The sequence below is a fragment of the Lepidochelys kempii genome, chromosome 4 (genome assembly GCF_965140285.1).
Source record: "Lepidochelys kempii isolate rLepKem1 chromosome 4, rLepKem1.hap1, whole genome shotgun sequence".
Taxonomy (NCBI): Eukaryota; Metazoa; Chordata; order Testudines; family Cheloniidae; genus Lepidochelys; species Lepidochelys kempii.
The window spans coordinates 81,443,531-81,461,332 of record NC_136383.1 but is presented as its reverse complement, the minus strand read 5'-3'; positions in this window follow the sequence as shown (position 1 = coordinate 81,461,332).

Genomic DNA, 17,802 nt, shown 5'->3' with positions numbered 1-17,802 from the left:
TTGTTGCCAAGAAGGCCAATGGCATTTTGGGATGTATAAGTAGGGGCATAGCGAGCAGATCGAGGGACGTGATCGTTCCCCTCTATTCGACATTGGTGAGGCCTCATCTGGAGTACTGTGTCCAGTTTTGGGCCCCACACTACAAGAAGGATGTGGATAAATTGGAGAGAGTCCAGCAAAGGGCAACAAAAATGATTAGGGGACTGGAACACATGAGTTATGAGGAGAGGCTGAGGGAGCTGGGATTGTTTAGCCTGCAGAAGAGAAGAATGAGGGGGGATTTGATAGCTGCTTTCAACTACCTGAAAGGGGGTTCCAAAGAGGATGGCTCTAGACTGTTCTCAATGGTAGCAGATGACAGAACGAGGAGTAATGGTCTCAAGTTGCAGTGGGGGAGGTTTAGGTTGGATATTAGGAAAAACTTTTTCACTAAGAGGGTGGTGAAACACTGGAATGCGTTACCTAGGGAGGTGGTAGAATCTCCTTCCTTAGAGGTTTTTAAGGTCAGGCTTGACAAAGCCCTGGCTGGGATGATTTAACTGGGAATTGGTCCTGCTTTGAGCAGGGGGTTGGACTAGATGACCTTCTGGGGTCCCTTCCAACCCTGATATTCTATGATTCTATGATTCTATGATTTTGCTTGGGGCTGCAAAAATCCTAGAGCCAGCCCTGGATAGAGGCATATGCTCGTGAAACCAGTAGGGAGTGTCCTAGCGGGATTCAGGAAATTGACCTCTGGTTTGGTAGTTTCCACCAGTACAAATAAAATGAGATTAAAATGCTATCAGTTTAGAATAGGGGCATTTCCCCACACTTTGCATGTGTGTGACTAAGTGACTGTACATGTTACATGACAGTGGAGAAATAGATCTTCCGCCTGTTGGTTTAGAAGTTGAAGTCCGGGTACAAAATTTGAAGAGGATGCACGATCATTTTCTCTTCTAATGACAAAAAGGAGATCCAAAAAGTAATTGTATTTCAAATGTACTTTTTATGGTTTATCGGCTTTTCAAAGTTTTTTTTAAATTTTTATAACATACTTCTGTAAAGCCAATGAGTTTTAAACAGTTAACATTTGGAGCAACTCAGAATTGAAAAGTTTATTTTGATCATAAAATCATGTTACATAGATATTTTATAGAGATTATGTATGTACTATGCATTAAATGTATAACGTCCATTTTTCAGTCATTAAAGATGACATTCCTTGCAAAGGTAGAAAACAGGATACAAACTATTCTTTCCTTTGACTCATGTCGCCACATTTACTCATAAGATTCTCATTGATATTAATGAATGAATGAATTAATTAATTAATTAGCTAAATCCCCTTTGGCAATGCAATGTATGTGGTTGACGGCCCTCTTCCCCTTTCAAGAATGGATTTCAGCTTCACTTCACTTAACTGGCCTATATGACAATCAGATTTATGGGAATAGTGCTTCATGGTGGCTGAAAGGCAAACAAATCTGGGACTCCTATAAAGCTATTCAATTGGGTTGCCATCTGCAAGGCCCAAGATTCATGTGTATACTTCTCTCTGGACCCTACATCTTCACCCTTCTTCAAATAACTCTGCCATAAAAACAGGGGGAAGGTTTGTGATCCAGAGGGCGAGGTCCAATTGGGAATTTGATCAAAACTAATGTGTTTTCCCAGGGGACTCAGTTTATGTCCACAGAGCTCTCATTCCATGCCACAGGCACTGGAATGTGAATGGTAAACTGCATTATCACCTTAGCCTGTCACTGTTGGGATGGAGCCCGCTGCAGGTTTAGCAGTATTTTCTGAGCAGGACTTCCTTGGGTTAGGACTTTCCAAGTAAATAAATCCTCCCCATGTCCTAACACAGGAATCAGTTCTTATCTTGCTGATTGATATTCCATGTGACTAATCAAGAACATAGCTTTTGTTAGTAGGCCATGTCAACTAAACCTGAATAGGAGTACAGTACTACTGTACAATCTTGTATTAGTCAGCCACAGAAAGCATTTAGGGCCTGATTTTCAGACATGCTGAACACTCAAACTCCATTTGAAGTCAATGGGAACTCTGATAATTCGTTACCTTTGACAAATAGGTAAAAAAGCCCATGCAGGTCTTTCCTTGTCTGACCACTCAGGAGCTATTGGCCAAGCAGATGGAGGGGTAAGTGCCATGTACAGTCTTGAAGATTTCCATGCAGTCTTTATATGGGAGATGAAGGTAATGAGTGTGTGGAGGAGGAATACTGGAAGTCCCAGAAGCAGACTGCTTATGTGAGTAGTAGGAAATTTGCTACAGTAAATTTCAACAAAAGTGGGGTTTTTTATCAAAATTTTCCCTGAAGTGTTTTTTGTCAAAACACCAAAAACTGACACATTTTGTCCAAAATGAATGTTTTTCCATCCAAAAACTGCAATATTTCAGTCCAAAGCTAAAAACTTCTTGCCTTTCAGGCATTTGTTTCCTAAAATTTTCCCCCAAAAGCAGGTGCTTTTCATGAAAAAATGTGTTTAATGCAAACCGCAATTTTCAACTGAAAAACAGTTTCAGTGGAAAACTTTGAGCAGCCCTTGTGGGTAGTCTCCTCTCCATTGTCAGCAGCAACAAACTTACTTAATGCCTCTACTGTCAACATCAATAAGGTAGATTGAGTGAGCCTTCCTACTTCCAGCTAATTATAAAGACCTGTTCCTTTCCCAATCTGTCTTGGGGGCAAATAAGTGAATTTATTTCACCCCTAGAGTTGACAGAGTGGTATGACCCAATTGGAGGTGGGGAAAGAACAAGTTTAGCATGTACACCTGGAAAGCCTGAAAGGACAAAAGTTACTTCCACGTTCACTTCTCATTACATGACACCTTTCACCCCTTCACTCTTTGAGCAGCTCTGTAATTCCTGGCTGTTGAGCTAGAGCGGTGTATTAGCATTTTTGCTTTTCTTCAGCTCCCCTTGGATAGGTTAGCCTGTGTCAATATCCACAGTCTTATTTTGAGACAGTGGTGATGCTTTGCTAGGATAGGACCCTAAGATCTTTTAGGTTTGGTGAAGAGCTAGACACTGGCCATTAACTTTAAATAAATGTTCTCTGTATAAATTCATATGGACTAAATTCATTCCTGGTACAACTTCATTGACTTCAAAAGGAGTTTCTCTAGTTTAGGCAACTTTCTAATACTGAATGGGGAGCAAATTAGTATGGGTGATCTACAAATAAAATGTTTTTAAACATTGTTTTTATTTTATTAGTAATGTGCATGCATTTGTCATGGCTCAATTATGGGAAATCTTTACATAGAAAGTATCTCTTCAGATTATCTTTTGCTGAATTCATTTTTACTGGGATTCCATCTGATTATAATACTTCAGCAGTGTAATACTGTTAATCTAACATTCAGGTTCATATGATTATGATTTACTAACAATCTGTGTTAATGTTTTAGTAATGCAGTGGTTAATAATAGGGCATTTAGATAATTACAGTTTTTAATATGATTCAATTTGCAAATTGTTTTTAATTACTGATATATTTACAGACTGGAAGTGTAATATTTTTGTAACTGTGGGATTCCAGGATGGCTTTTTCTACAGTTAAAACGTACCAACCCTTTTGTTGTTACCATGTGAATGGTTTTAAAGAAACAAAATAAATGTTTTTCCATATTCCAATTGAGCATGCGGATGTTCATTAATCTGTTTCTTTAAACACATTATTTTTTTGAGATCATGAAATTTGAATATTTTTGGCTCCGAGCTAAGTGAAACTAAAACTACATGGCATGGAGCAGAGCGGACCTCATCAAATCATGAAAATTATGCTACAAAGCAGGGGAGTGGACTCTTGTAGTGTGCTTTCCCGGCACCTGAGCTGTGAAGCCCTCCACACGAAGAAAACGTGTTTGGGGCTCTGCAGCTTTTGGGAGGTACTGTGACTGGCTGAAATATCATGGGTCTGGGGAACAGTTTCTCAACACAGAATGTTCCCCTTCGGAACCTGTAGATTTTCCCACCGAAAGCTCAGCAGAAGTTAATAGTATTCATTGGAGCCTTGAATTCCATTGTTTCTACCTTAGATAGAGGGACCAAAGCAACGTGGCTGCTCAGAGATGCCAGCATTTCAAAAAATGATCCTGATAACAAGCTGGGATAATCTGGAGTCTGCTCAGGGGAAGTGGGAGGGAAAGGGTACGTGCATGCTTTCTGAAGAGAATTTGAAGTGATTTGCAACATGAATATTTTAATTCTCAAGGCCTCAACTGGCTTTGAGTTCAGCTAAGCAGCCAGAACCCATGAAGATCCCACTTCACCCTTTAATTAAAAAAAAAAAAAATTCTGACTCATAACTGGTGCCCCCTCACCTACAGATGATTCTCTTCTTGTGGGGCGGCCCAGTGACCTTCAATTCCCTCCTCAACTGGCATCATCAGCAACCAGTTTCTCACTTTGATATCTAATTAATCTATTTTCTGCATTCTTTTTCTCCAGTGGAGGGCTGTGTGCGTGATGTCTCTGCTACTTTGGTCGTCTTTTTCTAGGGATTGGAAAGGTTTGGGGTTCCCCTATTCTTGTTTTATTACTGTCTCCTCTCCCCCCTCCGTATGTGCCCATCTGCCCAGCTCTGTGTCCCATGAGTATTCTGGGAAATGAGTACTCCCTGGGAAATATTTTCTTTACAAATTCCCCCATCCCTCTTCACCAGTCCCAGCAAACTCAGGGTGAAAACCTGGCTACAGTGAAGTCAATGGGAAAACTCTGAGTTCAAGGTTTCCCACTCAACATCTATATGGGGCAATAATTGGTCTATGAAAGGCAGGAATCTTGATCTGCCATAGTCAGGATCCAAATACTTACCAGGCACTGGGGATCCTGCCATCACTGCCCTTTTTATGCATGAATAGTAACTGCAGTAAGGGACCAAGACATAACATCTTTCTCCCCATCCTTTGTGTGCCCTGGGACCATCTTTAAAAATGTAGAACTGTCCTGGCTAGACTATCACCACCAAGCCAGCTGTGCTTTCTGGTCCCCCTTCTCCTTACACAGCTCACAGTGGGGCTGACGGTCAGTGCAGATGCCCAGAGAGCTATATAGTTGGGACTAGTACACTTAGTGGAAGTACATGGCTACATACCTAGCCATATATACTCTAGCTGTCCCTTCACCCTTCACCAGTCCCTTTACCCTTTGGGCAGTATATATTGGAAAGTCAGTTGAAATTTCATATATGTTAGACAAACAAATTATGACTCAGATGTTGATGATTCAAGATTATCTTGGCAGGGAGAAGACCACAGACTGTTGCAATACCTCCCTTGTCTAACCATTTCAGTAAGTGGATTTTGTGTTCAGTGGATCAAGGACAGTTTGCCTGGCCCACGTTGTCTGGATGGATAACATCAATCTGTTCTTGATGTTCTTTGCCCCCCTCTGCTTTCTACTCACAGGAAATGCTCCAGATTATCAAATTTTGCAAATGTATGAGCTGTTTGCATAAAACTGCTGGTGTGAGTGTATATGTACATGATCTGCATATATATATATGCATTTGTGTTTGCATGCATGTGTGCACACAGAGTCTATCAGGGATGGGCTCAAGAATGGGTGCTGTAGAGCCAACAAGGATAATTTCCAGATGGCTGGTTTTCCATCCTCTATGCATAGCTTGGACAGAGTGGAGTGGAGCAGGGCCGAGGATGTGTCCCAGTATCTGGTGTTAACTGATGTAAAGCTCATAAGATTCTCGCACTTGCTGTTTCCTACAAAAAAAGTGTTATTTTAAACATTATTTTTAACGAGCATTATTTTTAGTGAGCATTTCTTTGGTTACTTCCATTATAAGTTTGCCTACCTTTTCACACTACCTTTTCAGCTCACTACTTCTTGCCTTGTCTCTTCCACAGTCAGCGTATCCTACTACTGGGAATCTCTGCAGTGTCTGAAAATAATGTTGACTATAGGTGTTTTGGTGGCTGCTGGAACACTTACATTAACATTCATTGCTTTCTTGGCACAGAACTTTCATTATTTAAAGATTTGACTTTTTTCAGTCCATACAGCATTATATGTTTGTCTCATGTATCCAGTTTTTTCCAGTAGTTTCTGGAAGCTCCTAAGAATTTTTCCTGGTTCTATTTGTTGTATATTTGCATGCTTTCAATGATACTTCATAGGTTTAATATGCAAGTATGAAGATGGCACCCTGATATATCTGCTGATTCCTGTAGCTTCTTTGACCACTCTCATATTGCAGGATTACTTTTCTGATAGCAAGGTTTAAATTTGTACTATCTTTCTTAAGTTGCCTGCTGTGTTTAATTGAATAATACTTTTCTCTCTTGTTGTTTTGATGATGGATCTTTCAGTTTTGCTCTGAAATCTTGTGGAATTACAAGCTGGTTTTGACTGTGGGCTTTCCTTTAAGGCTCATGTTAGACATTCTCTGATATTGTTTTATTAGTCTCTGGAATGTTAGGATATTGAAATGTTCTCAGGGCATAGCACACTGCCATTTTAAAAGGGACCGCTATTCTTCCCCTGTAATTTTTCCTTGTAAGACTTGCTGTAACATAATAAAGACAATCTAGAGATGACTGTCAAATTGAGTGGAGCTCTTTGTGTGCTTCTCTGATATAAAGCCTGAAACCCTGAGTAATCTTAGTCTCCACAAGTAACATGAGGCCCTAAAAAAAGATGTTGGACCTGATTAATGTAGGTACGTTGGTTGAAGTTAAGGTAATGGTAAGTAAGCTGTGTTCAAGGATCTCAGGAAAGGGTGAATTGGCAATCCAAGTGCCTGTATGTATTTGTTTTCTCTTCAGGATATCACTCATTTGTCACAGCCCTTTTACATGACTTCATTGTAAGTTTTTGTTAGTGGGTGTCCCTCTTACTTCCCTCGAGCTCTAGCAGCTACAGCATGGCTGACAGCATGCTGACTGGAGTCAATGTCTCTGAGCATGTTACTCTTGTGTTGAATGTCGCAGATTACCAGCAGATCTTCTATTATATTTGCTTATATTCAGAACTCTCCATTATCTTTTCCTACCATATTTCCTCATAAAACCTTCTTAATCATCATTCCATTATGTTCACCTGTCTCTATATTGAACTGCTGACAATTCCTTGTGATAGGGCAACAATATTTGTGTTTACATCTTTTGCTTACCTTATTTAAAAACATCAAACCTGCTTCTTTCACAAATTGATCTTCAAATCATTTACTCCTTCAGAGCTGTTCTTTCCTGCTACATCCTTAATGGATATTCAATGGAAATTCAGGAGCTACTATGTAAGTAACATGGGGCAGCAGTTGCATCATGTGGTTAAGTTTAAATATGGCTTTTAAATTTTTATTTCTTTTTTTATATTAGAGTGCCTGTATGAAAGGTGCTTTTGAAGTATGAAGTATGTGACTGATCATTTCTTCTATAAACTCTCAGAAATATGTATGCTTTAGCATGTTACTAAAAATAGAGGACTCAAACACAAATATCTTAAATATATAAGCACTGCAGGCATTTCATACTTGTTAAATAGCAAAAAATCTGAATTTACAGAGAACACTTCATGATTGACATTACACTCCCAATTTAGCTGATTAGTAAGGGCTAAATTGTGGCTTAGATTACATAGCCACACAAAGGACTAAGGCCTAGATCCTCAAATGTCCAGATCCATTGACTTCAATGGCTAAATACCTTGGAGGATCTGGGCCTAAGTGAACTAGGAATTCTGTTTACATCATTTTGTGATTACCTGGACCTTGGGACTTGATGCCTATATATAAGTGCACGCCTGCATACTCCCTTCCTGGAACAGGTGGGCAGGGAATGGATAAGCGTTGGTTCCATCTCAACCCTCACTGGGTAGAGAAGTTGACCTAGCATGAGTAGAGGTATGGGAGGGGGTAATCATTTAGTGCTGGGGTAGGCCAATAGTCAGTTACTACCCCCATTGAACAAGGAGGAAGCAGGAGAAGAATTGTGGCTCAGAGGTGTGTCTGAAGAAATACTGGACACTCTTCTCTTAGGTTCTTGTTTTCACACTCATAAGATTTTTGGCAGGTTGATAAGGCGGGTTGTGATGCAACTTTAAATGTAACTAAATGTAGTTTTGGTTTATAACAGAAACCACTCATTTTGCACTTACTCAATCAAGACTATAGGAATACATGTTCTTAGGACTAAAGGAAACACTTAATTAAACCTAAAATACTACTTCAGAAGGGTAGGCAAGTATGTCAACTGTTAGTCTGGGAGCCTGAAAAATTCACCCTGCTGGAAAGGTGACATTAATTGAATTTGCAATGGGTTCCTGCAAAAAGACACTTTGGGCCTGATCCTCAGCTAGTGCAAGTTAGAATAGGTCCGCTGAAATCAATGGAGGTGTGTCAGTTTACGTCCTCTGAGGATTTGGCTTAACATGGTTATAATCATCCAAATGCATGATTTTTTTTTTCTTATGACATTGGGTTACAGTCCTCAACAGAGCTAGATAATAATTCCTATGCCCTCCTTGCATTTGCCCTTTACATCATTTGCCATTGTCAACCATTCCATATTTAATGGATCTTTCAGTGTCTTACTGCAATTCTCATGCCTGTTGTAGAAAAAAGTCCTCACTTGCTTACAAATGTTCTACCTCCATCCTCTTTCCCTTTGTAAGACTTTCTCTCTCCTTACTTAGCAACCTCTTTGATTATTTTCTGTCTTGATTTTAAATCTACTTCTTCTAGTGGCTAATGATTTACTTTTGCCTTTAAGCATGAATTTCTTAATTTCCTACTTGTTCTCAGTGCCACCTTTTTATAGTATATGGCTCACACTATCATGCTTTGAGAACCTCATTCAAGAAGCCAGTTTCTCCAGCATTCTCCTATCCTGGTTTTAATCCTATTTACATAATCCCTTTCACTTCTAGTGGAGATTTTAAATTGTTCCCTAGCTGTTCTCCTGTGGAATGCCTCAGACTCCCTGGGATGTCTAATTTTTTTGGTGGTTTCCCACTTGACATTCAGCTCTATTATCTCTGTCAACTCATCCTCCCTATCCCTTTGTCTCCCATCTACAGCATTTACATATATTGTTTTAAACATTTGACATCCTTTCTTTAGGTAAAAAAGTTCTTCTTCATGCATGTTGCTGCCTTTGTTAGTTTTCTTAACTCCAAAAACATAGCTCCCAAGGCTAGAAATCTCAGGAATTTTTTACCTTGAAAATTCTCTATTCCCTGTCCTCTGCCACATCTCCTTGTCATCACCTCTGGTTCAGTACTGTAATTTCTTTTTAACTTAGTTGTGCTTCTTGAAAAAATTCTCATTCGTGCCTTAATGATTTTCTATTATGACTTCTTCCATTAACTCTTCTATAGTCTTCCTGCAGCCTTACTCTGTTTCATAGAGTCCAGAATTTTACAGTGAGATTTCCTGCTCCCTCCAGGAAATGGGACCATATCATTGTATCCTTTATAATCTTCATTGACTTAACTATACATCCATCTCAAAACTGAGTTCAAAACTATCCTTTTGTATTTCAGGCTTCTTTGTGGACCTGTTGCATCTTATAATTCTGACCTCACACACACCTGGAAACTCTACTCCTCTCTCTCCCCCTGTGACTTTTGATTTTTGGGGCAGTTCTTTCATTTTTGCTGTTCCATCTGTCTCAATTACCTTTACATTTTCCTTCTCAACTAATGCTCTCTTGAGTCCTTCCTTTTCTTTAAATCTCACCTTTAAACCTTTTTTCCTTTTTTGTCCTAATTTTCACTCTGTACAGCATTTTGTGATACTCTGCATGAAAAATGCTGTATTAAAATACATTGTATTGTAATTTTTGATTGAAGAAAGTTACTTTGACAGAATTTTGTGCACTGGAAAAGGTTCATTTCTTATAGGACTCTGCTGCTATACTTAAATTAGCTCAGTATAGAAAATAGCTAAACATCACAGGCTCCTTTTGTTTTCTGCATTTTTCAATCCATTACTTCTCTAAGCAGTACACAGCACTACAAAATTTTAAAGTATGACTACAGTTAGAAAAAAGTGACTTTATGGAATGTCAAAGCTGTAATTTTTATATATTCTCCTTCAGTAACTTCCATATCAAATCTCTTCCGTTTATAAGTCCGTGTAAAGCGCCCCCAGATGTTCAGCCATTCAGATCAGTCTTTTCTATGAAGACAATATTTTTATTATTTCAGTTAATAGAATAATGAAGGAAACAGAAAAAAAGAAACAGCAGTTTTTATATGACAAAGGAATGTCAGAAGGAAAAACACTTTGTGTTTCTCTCTCAATTTACTACCAGTCTATCTTAAATACGGTATTGTTGTGCAAGGCTCTTGAAGAGATTTAATGAACAGTGTTCTTTGCTTCTTGCTCCTTTAAATTAGTTGGATTAAGGATTCTTCAAACCTTTTGGGAAAAAAAGCTGCAGCAGCTAAGCTGTTTAATGCAATAACTAATGCTTTGTTAGTTGTCCGAACAGATCACTTCCTTTAATGACTTCATTTTGCCTTTAAGAGTTCCCAGGATAGTGGCAATGTGTAAAGGGAAAATATGAATCTTGAAAATGAGTTTGAGCTAAGTGATTCAATTAAAGATATTACAGATACGAACTTGCAGTCCCTGTGCACTAAAATTCCCATTTACTACTTCTGTGAATCCTTTCAGAAATGGTCATTGCAAGTTTCCTGTGCCACCTCTGACTCACACTTACATACTATGCACTATTTGAGTCTGTATTCTTTTCTCTTCATCTTTGACTGTACACTCCTTTGGGCAGGGGCAATTTAAGTCCCAATCATACTTTTGGTACTCAAAAACAGATATCAGCAATAATGACTATAAAGGGCAGTAGGACTATCTTTGAACATGGATCTAAATGATCCAGCCTTGTCAGATTCGGTTTTTTGTTTTTGTTTTTTTCCCATGGGCAACTGCTACTTATAGTAAACCTGTCAGATGTAGGTTAAAGATACTGAAGCTCTTCAAAGGGATTTGATATAAATTATAACTGATTCAAGATGGGAGGGGATAGGGAGGCTACAAACTCCTCTGGGAAATATGAGGATGGTGGAGGTCTTTCTGACTGGCTCATCAGACCTATCTACATTCATTCTCTACTATTGATCTCAGTCTAAACCAACAGTTGTGGGGAGGCTGAGTTGGCAGCACCAGGAGGACTGATAGATCTTACTTCCTTAGGTGGCGATTTTCAGTAAGGAGACATCTGTCTAGCCTATTTGGAGATCTGCCCTTTGGTTCGGACTCTAAATATTGCCGTACCACAAAAGCCAAAGGAACCCATGTCTACATGATGATGGAGAGGTCCAGAAAGCCTCCATGAATCTGTATTACCAGAGGACTTAGGCCTGGATAAAATAGATGCTGGATTAGGAAAAGGAAGTAAGAGGATAAGAAGACTTAATTTAATCAGGATACTCATAAACCCTAGCAATGGCCTTGAGCTACGTTCCTGATGGCAGTCCAAAGACCTAATGGCTCCCAAGAGAGGCACTTGGAGCAGATTAACAAAAGGATCTCTGCTTGAATCAACCAAGGAGAAGAAAACAGAACCAGTCTTGCTGGTACTAAAGGAGGTATGGGTGGCATTGGCTCTTCCCAATGTTGGAAGGTGTATCATGGACGTTGTTGCTTGATGTCCATGGTCACAAACTGGATTCTGACTTCAATTGAGGACTAAACCTCGGGAGCAGATGAAAACCTAAATAATAAACTTTTAATGCAAATTTGCCTAACAAAACAAATAGGAAGAGAGGTCAGAAAATATGATAAAATGTTATCTAAACAAAATATTTTCTGATGAGTCATTAACAGATTTTTAGGATATGTTATATAGCAAATGAGAGAGGTGTTGAGGTACATAAATTCTAAGGTCCCAAACTTTGAAAATGTCTTTTTAAACTTACAGAAATCTTAGTGGATTATAATGTTCTAGAATGAAACATTACTAAAATGCTTTTGTACCTTATGTGAAAACAAACCAAGGGATATATAGGACCTGGTTCAGAAAAGCACTTAGTCATATGTTTACCTTTAACCATGAGTGTTGTCTCACTGACTTCACCGGAATTACTCCTATGTTTAAAGTTAGATGAGTCATGAAGTACCTTACTGAATCATGGTGTGAGAATGGAACATGGAAAATAGAGACATGAGTTCATAGTTAAAATGGATTCCAAAAAATGTTATGAAATGCAGTGAAAGAAAGTTGGATCCATCCTACTTGACATAATTTAGGGAAATATCTGAGTGTTCAGGGAATAGCCCGCAGTATTATTTTCAAGTTTATTTTGTTAAGTTTATTAAGTTCTGCCTTGTAGAAAGTCAGCAAAGCAGTTTGAATAGGATGCTATTATGGAGTATGACATAGAAATCAAGAAGAAGGGTATCACTGAGCAAAGAGTTCTGTTAAACAGTTGTGATAAAAACATCACTGTAGCTCATGTGTGGCTGACCTACTGATGAGAGCATTAACTTGAAAGACAATTCTGAAGTTTTACAGTGGATGTTAGCACATTGTTGTCCAGCATGATGTACAGAAAATGTTTCATCCAGTTACATTTAATCTCCTGCCTTCCAGAAATCATTATGCTTTCTAACAAAGTGAGATTTTTTTCTGGTAGTAAATGATGATAAACCCCATGATTTATAGAACTGCATAGATTATTCTCTTAAGAGGTTTTTATGCATAAGGATTGAATTATAGGCATTTAGCTAGACCAGGGGTTCTCAAACTGGTGGTCGGGACCCTTCGGCATCGTGAGGTTATTACGTGGAGGGGGGGCCCGCGAGCTGTCCGCCTCCACCCCAAACCCTGTTTTGCCTCCAGCATTTATAATGGTATTAAAACACTTTTAAATATATTTTTAATTTATAAGGGGGGCTGCACTCAGGCTTGCTATGTGAAAGGGATCACCAGTACAAAAGTTTGAGAACCACTGAGCTAGACAGTTACGCGTAGGAGACAAGGTTGGTGACAATTAGGAGACCTGTTCCTGTGTCTCTGTCTTAGGAGATAGTAAGTGATCTTTGAGGAACAACCATATCTGTTGGGCTGGCTACTTTAATTTAACAATCTGTGAAGCTATATAGTAAGCTTCCCAGAGACATAATATGAAGAATTTTTGCCTTCTGGATGCCTGGTGGTACAGCAGGATAATGCTTTTGCCTTTCATATCTGTAAACCTCAGAGCTGAATTAGATTACAAGTCGAATGAGTTTACAGTGTGTGTAGTACCTCAAGCATGGCCAGAAACAACATGGCATGATTCTGCTTTAGGTAACCCAACAGAAGCCAAAGCTGAGCTATGTAGGTACCTTAGAAATTGGCAATATCAGTTATGAAAGATTCCACAGCACTTTAATGCTCTGTGACTGGTTAGTGTGTGTGCTGAAGTTCAGCATTGTATATTATTAAAGTGACGCTTAGTTCAACCACTTTTTTTTTCTTCCATCAAACAATTGGCAAGTGAAACACAGTAGCAACGCTTCTCTTTCCCATTAAAGGTGTGTGGGGGGGAGGGGAGGGCGGATATTGGAGTAAATCATAGAATCATAGAATATCAGGGTTGGAAGGGACCCCAGAAGGTCATCTAGTCCAACCCCCTGCTCAAAGCAGGACCAATTCCCAGTTAAATCATCCCAGCCAGGGCTTTGTCAAGCCTGACCTTAAAAACCTCTAAGGAAGGAGATTCTACCACCTCCCTAGGTAACGCATTCCAGTGTTTCACCACCCTCTTAGTGAAAAAGTTTTTCCTAATATCCAATCTAAACCTCCCCCACTGCAACTTGAGACCATTACTCCTCGTTCTGTCATCTGCTACCATTGAGAACAGTCTAGAGCCATCCTCTTTGGAACCCCCTTTCAGGTAGTTGAAAGCAGCTATCAAATCCCCCCTCATTCTTCTCTTCTGCAGGCTAAACAATCCCAGCTCCCTCAGCCTCTCCTCATAACTCATGTGTTCCAGTCCCCTAATCATTTTTGTTGCCCTTTGCTGGACTCTCTCCAATTTATCCACATCCTTCTTGTAGTGTGGGGCCCAAAACTGGACACAGTACTCCAGATGAGGCCTCACCAATGTCGAATAGAGGGGAACGATCACGTCCCTCGATCTGCTCGCTATGCCCCTACTTATACATCCCAAAATGCCATTGGCCTTCTTGGCAACAAGGGCACACTGCTGACTCATATCCAGCTTCTCGTCCACTGTCACCCCTAGGTCCTTTTCTGCAGAACTGCTGCCTAGCCATTCGGTCCCTAGTCTGTAGCTGTGCATTGGGTTCTTCCGTCCTTAGCGCAGGACCCTGCACTTATCCTTATTGAACCTCATCAGATTCCTTTTGGCCCAATCTTCCAATTGGTCTAGGTCCTTCTGTATCCTATCCCTCCCCTCCAGCGTATCTACCACTCCTCCCAGTTTAGTATCATCCGCAAATTTGCTGAGAGTGCAATCCACACCATCCTCCAGATCATTTATGAAGATATTGAATAAAACCGGCCCCAGGACCGACCCTTGGGGCACTCCACTTGATACCGGCTGCCAACTAGACATGGAGCCATTGATCACTACCCGTTGAGCCCGACAATTTAGCCAGCTTTCTACCCACCTTATAGTGCATTCATCCAGCCCATACTTCCTTAACTTGCTGACAAGAATACTATGGGAGACAGTGTCAAAAGCTTTGCTAAAGTCAAGAAACAATACATCCACTGCTTTCCCTTCATCCACAGAACCAGTAATCTCATCATAAAAGGCGATTAGATTAGTCAGGCATGACCTTCCCTTGGTGAATCCATGCTGGCTGTTCCTGATCACTTTCCTCTCATGCAAGTGCTTCAGGATTGATTCTTTGAGGACCTGCTCCATGATTTTTCCAGGGACTGAGGTGAGGCTGACTGGCCTGTAGTTCCCAGGATCTTCCTTCTTCCCTTTTTTAAAGATTGGCACTACATTAGCCTTTTTCCAGTCATCCGGGACTTCCCCGATTCGCCACGAGTTTTCAAAGATAATGGCCAGTGGCTCTGCAATCACAGCCGCCAATTCCTTCAGCACTCTCGGATGCAACTCATCCGGCCCCATGGACTTGTGCACGTCCAGCTTTTCTAAATAGTCCCTAACCGCCTCTATCTCCACAGAGGGCTGGCCATCTCTTCCGCATTTTGTGATGCCCAGCGCAGCAGTCTGGGAGCTGACCTTGTTAGTGAAAACAGAGGCAAAAAAAAGCATTGAGTACATTAGCTTTTTCCACATCCTCTGTCACTAGGTTGCCTCCCTCATTCAGTAAGGGACCCACACATTCCTTGGCTTTCTTCTTGTTGCCAACATACCTGAAGAAACCCTTCTTGTTACTCTTGACATCTCTGGCTAGCTGCAGCTCCAGGTGCGATTTGGCCCTCCTGATAACATTCCTACATGCCCGAGCAATGTAGTTCAGTCCCATTACTATTGCATTTGCTAGGGCGAATTTGTCATGTTGATCATCACTCCATTGTTTAGATGACATTTTAAACTTCTTTGGAAAACCTTCAGATTATCAGACAGTATATAAAAATATTTCTTAGTTTAGTGGGCCAAAGAAAAATGATTTGAATGAGGGACATGCAAATACTGCAAAGTATCTGCATAGAAGAGCAACGGTGACCGTAAAGTGGTTCAGTAATAATCAGATAAGCTGTCGTCATTACTTGTTTTTGTGACTACAGTGTACATAAAACAGAAGCTCCTACGTGATCAGGTTAGAAACTTTTAAAAAATGCTCTAATCAGTAGATGCTTAGGGAGCAGAACAGCTTGGAACCGCATATCAGCTTCTCTGGCAAAACCACTTACGGTGTCTCTTCTCCTAACTTTTAAAGCTTTCATTCTGTTTTAATCTTCCGAGACTTAATGGAGCTGAAAGTGAACGTTTCAATTAGGGAGCACCGAGTGTCCTTATCCTCAAAGTCTGATAATTTTAATAATCACTGGATTCCTGGACACTGAGATGTGGAAGGTTTTATTCTGTCATTTTAATATTGGGAAGGGACCACATGGGAGAGAGCGTTGTAACTGAAACAGAACACTAGTCCAGGTAGACTTTTCTAATGCTCCCCTTTCTACCTGCTTTGAGTTTTCCCCCTCCTTCTTTGTTCTTCCTTCCCTGGGTGTGTTCACACTTTCTCTCTCCTCTATTCTTCCTCCTCCTCTCCCTCCTCTGTTCCTCTCTCCCCCTCTTTTGCTGCTGCATAATACTTCATTTGAACTGGTAGCAAAACAGAATGAGTAAAAATCCTGATCTGTAGAACGTTCCATGTTCTGCTTCAAAGTGAGAGAGATTTATTGCTTTCTTTCTGCTTGCTATTAGCCCAGGTGGTACTGAGAAAAATATAAGCAAAAAACAGAACAGGTTGAGGGCTTCTCTGTGTGGGGCAGTGGGACATTACTTTGCTCAAGAGGAGGAAAACTGGTATTGTAAGGATAATATGGAATGTACTGAGCAGCTTCAAAATACATCTGTACTGTATTTTGCCCTCTACACATATTTTGAAAGATGCAAACACTAATATATGAGAGGATTTGTTTAGGGTGAAAATGTAATTGTAATGGGATGTAATTAAGAGAGGGGAATAGTTAGGGAAAATATCAAGAAAGGGAAAGACTTCCTAGCAGTGTGATCTGTGTCAATGTTGAACAGCCTTGTAAAGGAAAGTGATATAAGTGAGTTATTTAACAGTGAACTGGAGAAAGCACTAGAAAGCCTTCTCTGAATATCGTCCTTCACTGTTACGAGAGTGAACTAGGTAACCTAAACAGAAAAGGAGTACATGTGGCACCTTAGAGACTAACCAGTTTATTTAGTTAAGCTTTCATGAGCTACAGCTCACTTCATCGGATGCATTCCTAGCTAACCTAATTGGTGTTTTTCATCTCTAATGACAAAGCTCTCATTGATTTCAATGGGATCAGAAGCTGGTTCAAGATCTGTATGAAAATCAGGCCTGCATCTCTATGTGCAGCTTGTTTAATAATAAACAAAGTAGTAAATACTAGTTTTCCCTCCCTTTTTAAAAAACAAAAAAACAACCAGTTATTTATTCAAGTATGGTAGCCTGGTAGTCACTACAATGTGATGTACACGTGGCATGGCTTGTTTGAGATACTCAAGATTTTTGTTTTGTTTCCGCTGCATATCCACTGGAATTTTGTCAATTTCTGGTGGACAAATTCATTATCCTATTTTTCCATAAACAAAAATCCCCTAACAATTTGTAGAAGCCATCCTTGGGCTTGGGAAGTATCATCCTTGCACCAAGCAGCTTTTTGCACAAAGTTCTAAGATTTTATTATTCACACTGTTGCCACATACAGAAGGTTCTTGTGCCAGGAAATCAGATTGTATTGTCATGGCCAGGGATTTTAAACTTGAAAGCAGCTTTTTCCTTCTTTTGGGAGACTTCATTTTGCTGTAAAACTTGGACAAATAAATCTTGCAAATTTAATTACTAGGATTCCATGATGCATGTTGAGTAAATCAAAATGTTGAGCATTCTGTAAAACGGTTCTAGTCGAACTAGAGCCAAGAGAAGCAGACTTTGGAGAGGGTAATTTAGCTTCTTGGAAGGTAGTCTTTCATTGGTAAAATCGGGCCAAATTGTACTAAATAGCCCCTGTAAACACGCGAGGACTGCTTCCTCCTGCCTTTTTGGGAAAATAAGTCTGAAGGAGTGGTCAGAGTGCCTAATGTGAGACCCAGGTTTGTATTGCTGTGTAAAATGTGATATTGTGTGGACAAGATACTGACCTCAAGAATACCCTG